Source organism: Chiloscyllium plagiosum, chromosome 3 (assembly GCF_004010195.1).
Source record: "Chiloscyllium plagiosum isolate BGI_BamShark_2017 chromosome 3, ASM401019v2, whole genome shotgun sequence".
NCBI lineage: Eukaryota > Metazoa > Chordata > Chondrichthyes > Orectolobiformes > Hemiscylliidae > Chiloscyllium > Chiloscyllium plagiosum.
Window position 1 is genome coordinate 102395611 of NC_057712.1, and position 8469 is coordinate 102404079.

An 8469-nucleotide genomic window follows, 5' to 3' on the forward strand; every position below is an offset into this window, starting at 1 on the left:
GGCGCAGTACCGTCAGTAGCCACTGACTTTGCTGGTGCCACCTGTACACTGAAAGCTCCCAGCCCCTGAATAACCAGTCGATGGGCCTTGTTGTTCCTGAGTGATAGGATTTTTGTCTCCAGCCTATTACTTGGCTGTACAATGACTGTAGGGTAACTGTCCTTTGCCTATGTGGATTCTACTACTGACATTTTTGCCAGGAGGAGAGAACCACCTGCTTTGCATACAGTTCAGCCAAAGAGTCACTAGCTATAAATTAACTTGTACATTTTTGTGGTTTATGAAAAATAATAATAAAACTGTTTTGAGGATACTCCAAAACCTTACCGTGCTTTCTGTTAGATTGGCTGTCTCACTGTGAAACGAAGAGTTACAGGCAGATATGAGGATAGCAAAACATGACACAGTAAGGGCCTCTAGTGCCAGCAGCAGACAGCATTTTTGGTCTGGAAGTCTGATAAGTTTGGACGGTGTCCTATTTTAGGTTCAAATTAAATCAAGCAGAACTGTTTGCCTACATGAAGCATCCTTGGAATTAAGTGACACGTGGCTCGGACACATGCTGCCGATGTCAGGCATGAAGAACTGCACATCCTACAAAATGTATCAGTTAGTCAACACATACCAGAATCAACCACTTGTTGATCCTTAACATTTCGCCATTAAGTTCTCCAAACTTTTAGAAATATGCAGTTTTTCCTTACCTTTTATAATGGGATACATCTTTCTGCAGGAGAGGAACAGTTATCCCCTTAGCTATGCACAGAACATTGCTACTCAATTCAGAACTGGGGAATGGTGAATTAGAGGTTCATTTTACATCTTTTCTGATTTTTGATTTCAGCAGAATTAAACGTTAGAGAAAGTTGGCAGCGGACTTGCTTCACCCATTTGAAACAAATAAAGTTAAAATCATGCCCAGAGTCTTCTGTTGTTGTTGGGGTGGGCAGTGGGGAGGTATTGGAGTTATCTACTTCAGGATGTTATTGGATTACATCAGCTATCCCTGTGGTGCCTGAAATAGACAAGGTCCACGCCAATTTTCTTTCTTTGAAAAAGAACAAGTTTGTAACTTTGGAACCATGCCAGCTTTGCCAAATTTTATTGATTTCTCTCAGTTCATAAATTTAAATATTGCTGGGAAAAGTCAATCATCATAAGAGAAACTAAAAAATGAACTGCTTCATATGAAATCACCTTTAATGAATAGGGACTTTAATATGAATTTGAACTTTTTGCCAATGAAGGAAGCTGTTCAAGATTAACACTGTGCTGAAGCTCCAGTGTACATTAATGTAACTCTATATATGGATAGGGATTCATACATGATACCTGATGCTTCTGAATGGGCATGCAGAAAGGGAGTTCTTGAGGTCATTCATGTATAACATGTTTTGCAAGTTGTACTCAGAAATATATAGTGTTCTGTTTTAATAAATCTCAGTTGCTTTTATGGCAGTGAAAAAGTCTCTGTAGCAAAGAATAATTTTAAATGGATATTATGTACAGATAGGGGCAGAAGTCTGTAAGGCAATATCATATATGGTTAGGCTATGGGAACCAGGCACCTTTTTTTTAACAGAAGAAATAACCTGCATTATATATCATAAGGACATCCCCAAAGCACATCACATTTTCCTTTGAAACATAATCATGGATCTATGTACATGAAGCAGCCAATGTGCACATTGCTAGGTCCCACATGTAGTATCAAGATAAATTGCCAGATAAATTTTTAATGGGATTGTTTGAGGGATTAGTATTGGTCTGGGCATGAGGAGAATACTGCTTGCTCATCTTTTGTATTTTCCTGCAAGGTTAGACAGAATGTCATAAAGTCATACAGTCATGCAGCGTGGAAACAGACCCTTCGGACCAACCAGTCCATTCCAACCAAAGTCCCAAACTAAACTAGTCCCACCCACCTGCGCTTGGCTCATATCCCTCCAAATCTTTTCTATTCATGTACTTATCCAAATGCCTTTTAAATGTAACTGTACTTGCATCCACCACTTCCTTTGGAAGTTCATTCACACATGAACCACACTCTGTGTAGAAAAGTTGCCCCTCATGTCTTTTTTAAAAATCTTTATCTTCTCACCATAAAAATATGCCCTGTAGTCTTAAAATCCCCATCCCTAGGGAAAAGATGCCTGCCATTCACCTTATCTATTCCCCTCATGATATTATAAACTTCACTGAGGTCACCCCTCAACCTCCGACACTTCAGTGAAAGAGGTGCCAGCCTATCCAGCCTCTCCTTATAACTCAAATCCTCCATTTCCAGCAACACCCTGGTCAATCTTTTTTGAACCCTCGCCAGCATAATAACAACCTTCCTTAACAGTGCAACAGAACTGGTAAATACCACAGGCAGCATCTTTACAATTGCAGAAGTCCTTCAGGGTTGCACTGAAGTGTGAGCCTGGATTAGGTTCTCAGTTGTCTCGGGTCAGGCCTCAAGCTTATGCAGTGAGAGTGTGGTGCTGGAGAATCCTCCAACCCTGGCAACATCCTTGTAAATCTTTTCTGTACCCTTTCAAATTTCACAACATCTTTCCGACAGGAAGGAGACCAGAATTGCATGCAATATTCCAACAGTGGCCTAACCAATGTCCTGTACAGCCGCAACATGACCTCCCAACTCCTCTACTCAATACTCTGACCAATAAGTTTGTGGAGACCCAGTGAGCTGGGGTTGGTGAAGGAGGTGAGGGTCAGGACCATGGAGGATGGGTGTTCTGGACGGGTTCTACAATAGGACCAGTGAGCCAGTTAAGGAGAGATCTCACCACCGTGTAATTGTGATAGGGGCTGGGCCGGGCAGACAGATGGCAAGAAAACTGCCTGCTGGAGTTAGTCTGTTCCTCTACATTTAATTCAGTCCTGTAGGCAGATTCTTGCGGAGATGCCGGCGGTCTTGATCAGTGGCTGCAGAGCTGATGAGAACCGCTTGTAATCATTTTTTCAATAGGACCCATCACATTTTGTACCACTCAGACAGTTAACAGGTCTGTGATAGGCCTTACCCAGGGACCAAGTACCCCGGGGCAGATACATCACCTGCCAAGAGTTGCCAATCCATATGAGGTCTGCAGCTCCTCTGAATCCAGCACAGGATAGCAGTGTCTGCTGCTGTTAATGTACCCACCCAAGGCCTAAGATTGAAGAGAGGCCCACGCATTGGTGGTGGCAGTAATGAAATCACAAGATGGTGGGCCATAAGGGACAGTGAACGTGAAGGTGTTGGCTATTGGCAAAACTCCATACCCACCCATTAATGGCGGATCTGTTGATAGGACATGGAGTGCCTTTGAAAGAGAGGATCACCAATGGAAGGTATATTTGTTGTGGTCCCTGCATTACCAAGCCCCTCCTCTGGTTTAACCAAATTACCACTGAAGGACATTAACTGGGTGTTTGGATCACCCATGAGCACTCCCACCAATCTTAATTGGGATGAAGATGGAATTTTGCAGGGTTCCCACCAACCACTGTCCTGCCCTGCCCTGATTACATACACCTCAACCACTTGTCCTGCCACAAGATGTCAGCATCTGTCTTCTCAGAACTGGCTTCACTATTAGTTAGTTCATGGCTGGTTCGCTTTGTTGAGGTAGCAAGTTTCATTTCTGATTATCCTTTGCCTGACTGTGGCAGCATCAGGAGGTGGAAGAGTCAATGTTTTGGGTGTAACCCTTCTTCAGAATTAGAGGGTTACACCGGAAACGTTGACTTCTCCACCTCCTAGTGCTGCCTGTCTGGCAGTGTTCTTCCAGCCCCCTGCTTGTCTACCTTGGATTCCAGCATCTGCAGTTTTTTTGGCTCTGATCGTCATCTCACCAATGCTTTGGATTCACCTCTGCCATTTTCTCTTCATAACCTGAGTGACGGTCAATTCTATACTTCCTTTTGCAGACTTATATTGATTACTGATTGAATCAGTATCTGACCTGATGTGCAATATCTTATTCATGGTATTTCAAAAGATGGACAGAGTGTTGAAGTTCTGGTGGCTGGCTCCTCAAGAAATGGGGAGCTTTTTTCGGTTTGTTTTTGGATGCCAACAGCTTGTTCAGTATTTCCTGCCATTCCTGTTTTATTATAGTGAGGTCCAGTTGTATGCAGTGATTTGACATTCAACAATTCCAAAGCAGAGCTTGTTTGAAGGATGAACAAGGGCTCGGTGAAACTTGAATAATTGACATCCATTGAGGCTATTAAGATGGTGCTTTAAAGATTTAACATTTATCATTCTAAACTAGTTCTCTTGGGGTGAGGCGTATTATCTCCATGACTCAACAAGGAGAGAAATAACGCACTGTACTGCAATTCAGATCTTAAACTCAGAGGCATGAAGTGAGTCTTGTGATTGGTAATCCACTGGAAGATACATGGGTAATTTTCCAATGAAATGTTTATTAATACAATATCCTACCTAATCCTGATATTTAGCTGTTTGTGTTTTCTATAGCCATCAAAAAATGTTACTCCTTTCTTCTTTCTGTATTCTAGTGTAGATAGCAGGATACCCATGTGACTAGAGGGCAGTTATCATGTTACAACTGTGCTCGTTATTTGTGTTTCTTCTCCATCACACAGCCATCTCTTTTGGGTCATTTTAGCAGCTCTGTCTATATCTTCCGTCTGTTTAACTGTGAAGGGATTCCAATTGTAACATTCCACTTTGTTACAGCTCCCATCAGGTTGGCACCTTCTTTTCTTGGTAAGGGCTTTTGCCCGAAACGTCGATTCTCCTACTCCTCAGATGCTGTGCTTTTCCAGCACTACACTAATCTAGACTCTGATCTCTAGCAATGGCTAAGAATGGTGGCTCAGTGGTTAGCACTGCTGCCTCACAGTGCCAGGGTCCCAGGTTCGATTCCAGCCTCGGGTGATTATCTGTGTGGAGTTTACACATTCTCCCCATGTCTGTGTGGGTTTTCTCTTGCAGTCTAAGGATGTGCAGGCCAGGTGAATTGGCCATGCTAAATTGCACATAGTGTTAGGTGCATTAGTCAGAGGGAAACGGGTCTGGGTGGGTTACTCTTTGGAGGGTTAGTGTGGACTGGTTGGGCCGAAGGGCCTGTTTCCACACTGTAGGGAATCTAATCTGCAGTCCTCACTTTCACCTACCTTCTTCTCTTGCCAAGTCTGAAACCGGACAGGGGCAGGATTGGGAATGGATTAACAGTTTGATTTCTGACATTTTCTGTGCCGTTAATAATATGATCTCGGACTTTGGTTCTAATGTCCTCACATCACAAGGCATACAAACAAGTAGAAAAAAACATGGACTTTTACTTTAAACCCATAAATAGACCTCTGGCATCCGAAAATTTCTAAAGTTTAATCAAAAATCACAGTATTATCTGGCAGTGTGTGAGCAAGCATCACTCGAGCTCTGGAATCGGATAGCAGCTGGTTTATTGAGGCAGTGCTGTATTGCTGATGCTGTCTTTTGGATAATTTAAAACGTATATTTGTCTCGCACCTTCAACACTGATAAATATGACAAGGTATCTGAGGGGAACAATATCAAACAGAACTTGACCTGAGACACCTAGCTGTGTGCTAAGTCTGATGACCAAAAGATTAGATTCCCTACAGTGTGGAAACAGGCCCTTCGGCCCAATCAGTCCACACCAAGTAACCCACCCAGACCCACTTCACTCTGATTAACACACCTAACTCTCGGGGCACTTTAACGTGGCCAATTCACCTGACCTGCACATCTTTGGACTATGAGAGGAAACCAGAGCAAACCCACACCGGCACGGGGAGAATGTGCAAACTCCACACAGACAGTCACCTGAGGCTGGAAACGAACCTGGGTCCCTGACATGGTGGGGCAGCAGTGCTAACCACTCAGCCATTGTGTCACCCCAAAAAGGCAGTTCTCTTAAAAAAAACTTTGTATTTGCATAGTGCCTCTAACATACTGATTTGGAGGTGCTGATGTTGGACTGGGCTGTACAAAGTTAAAAATCACACAACACCGTGGGCGGCACGGTGGCACAGTGGTTAGCACTGCTGCCTCACAGCGCCAGAGACCCGGGTTCAATTCCCGACTCAGGCGACTGACTGTGTGGAGTTTGCACATTCTCCCCGTGTCTGCGTGGGTTTCCTCCGGGTGCTCCGGTTTCCTCCCACAGTCACAAAGATGTGCGGGTCAGGTGAATTTGCCATGCTAAATTGCCCGTAGTGTTAGGTTAAAGGGGTAAATGTAGGGGTATGGGTGGGTTGTGCTTCGGCTAATCTAATCTCTAAACCAGGTTATAGTCCAACAGGTTTAATTGGAAGCACTAGCTTTCGGAGCACTGCTCCTTCATCAGGTGGTTGTGGAGTGGCAGCGCTCCGAAAGCTAGTGCTTCCAAATCAAACTGGTGTTGCGTGATTTTTAATCTTCTAACATACTGAACCATCTCCTGAACATTATGAAACAAAGCTTGACATTGAACAATACAGGGGATCTTGGGACAGACGACCAAAAGCTTACCAGCAGATGTAAGCCTGGTGTGGGTAAACAAGCTGTTCTGCTGGGGTTAGGGGAGGAAGACTTCATGGATTACAAGCTTCTGAACTGAGAATTTGGTTTATTCTTTCAAGCGACCTGGACATTGCTGACAATTCCAGCATTTGTCGCTTATCCATGATTGCTGTCCAGCTGAGTGATTTGTTAGGAGCTTTCAGTAGTTCGCTCAGAGTCAGCGTTATAAAGGGCATGGAGTTACCTGATGAATTTGAACCCATGTTCCCAAAACATTAGCTGGGGTTGATGGATCATTAGTAACATTCCCACCATCTCTCCGCAAACCTATAACCAAATTGCAAGGTGACATTTAGTCTCCCTTTCACCAGCAGCTGATATTAAGGTGAGAAGAGTACTGCACCAGCCCATTCCCAAGCGGGATAGAAATCTGGTCTGTGTTTTTGGATCGTGTCACTAAGGTGCAACATGTAAAGATGGAATAAAAGGGCCGAGAGCCGAACCTTGATGGACTCCAAGGGTAATGATGTAGATGCAGCTCAGAGGAGACACCATTGCAAGGGATTCTCATGAACATGGACCTTGCCAGCCCTGGAAGCAGCATTAATTTCAGGAAGGGCAGGGCAGCTTGCCCTGGTGTCTTGCTCAATCTTTTTCCCTCGACCAATGCCATGAGATGATCTGGTCATTATCACATGGTTGCTTGTGAGAGTTTGTGTGTTCAAACAATTTGCTACATTTCCTACAACCGTGACTACACGTTAAGTTGACTGCTGTGGTTGCATGGAGCTTTGGGACATCCGAAGGTCACGAAAGCTATATCTAAGTCATTTTTTTTTATCCTTCTAAATCTAGCTAGGCAGTAAGTGCCTGTTCCCAAATGACTTTCTTTCTTCTCGTCTTGTCCTCACTGTTGTCTCTTCAGCAGGGATAGTGATCATGTCGTACATGTCAACGACTCTGTGCCGTTCTGGGCTTTATGGTGATTGATGACCTTGCATGGTGTGCGCCAGCTCCATCAGACTTCACATCTTTAGAGCCCTCACAACCATTCCACCCGCACTGCCCAGCTCTCCAGTGAAGTGCTTGAGATAGTGCTTTAGCCACTGCATGACTGAACAGGCGCAAACAGCATCAAATTTCAACTCCTAGCATTTTTGCTATTTATTTTCTTGGAGGGATTACAGGAAAGAATTATTTCACACTGACTTCTGCAGCCTATCATAGATCAAAGTTCACGGCTGCCAAATATACAACTTTCAAAACACGATCATGGTCGTTCATAAATCTCTGTTACTGGAGGATTTGATGACAAAGTTTAAAGTGCTGTAAAGGACACCGCTGCGTGTCAAATTCTTGCAACTGTCATCAAATACCCTACCAACTGTCATGGGGGCAGACAAGAGCGGTCCCAGTTTCTGACTATCTCTCCCTCTTTTTCACTTCAACAGATGGGCCATTTGAAATAAACTCCATCATGTGTTTTCGAGTATGCTGCATCTTACAGTGAGGAGGACATCTGCTCCAGGGCATCAGAGGACAAGGAGTGACAGGAGCAGCTTTGGGTGCTGCAGGAGATCAAGGAGAATAGACTCCATTATCCCATTTTCCCCATTTCGTCAGGTAGAGGGTGATGCAAGGCCAACGCGCGCACACACACACACACACACACTCACAAACACACACATTCACACATACATTCACAAAACACACACACATGCACACACACACTCTCTCACACACACACACATACACTCACACACAAACACACACACAAACACACACCCACATACACTCACATACACACACACTCACAAACACTCAGACACGCATACCTACACACTCACACACACACTCACACACACACTCACAAACACTCACACTCACAGATTCACACTCTCACACTCTCACAATAACACACACACACTAACACTCACACTCACACACTCACACAATTACACACACCTCACTATACTCTC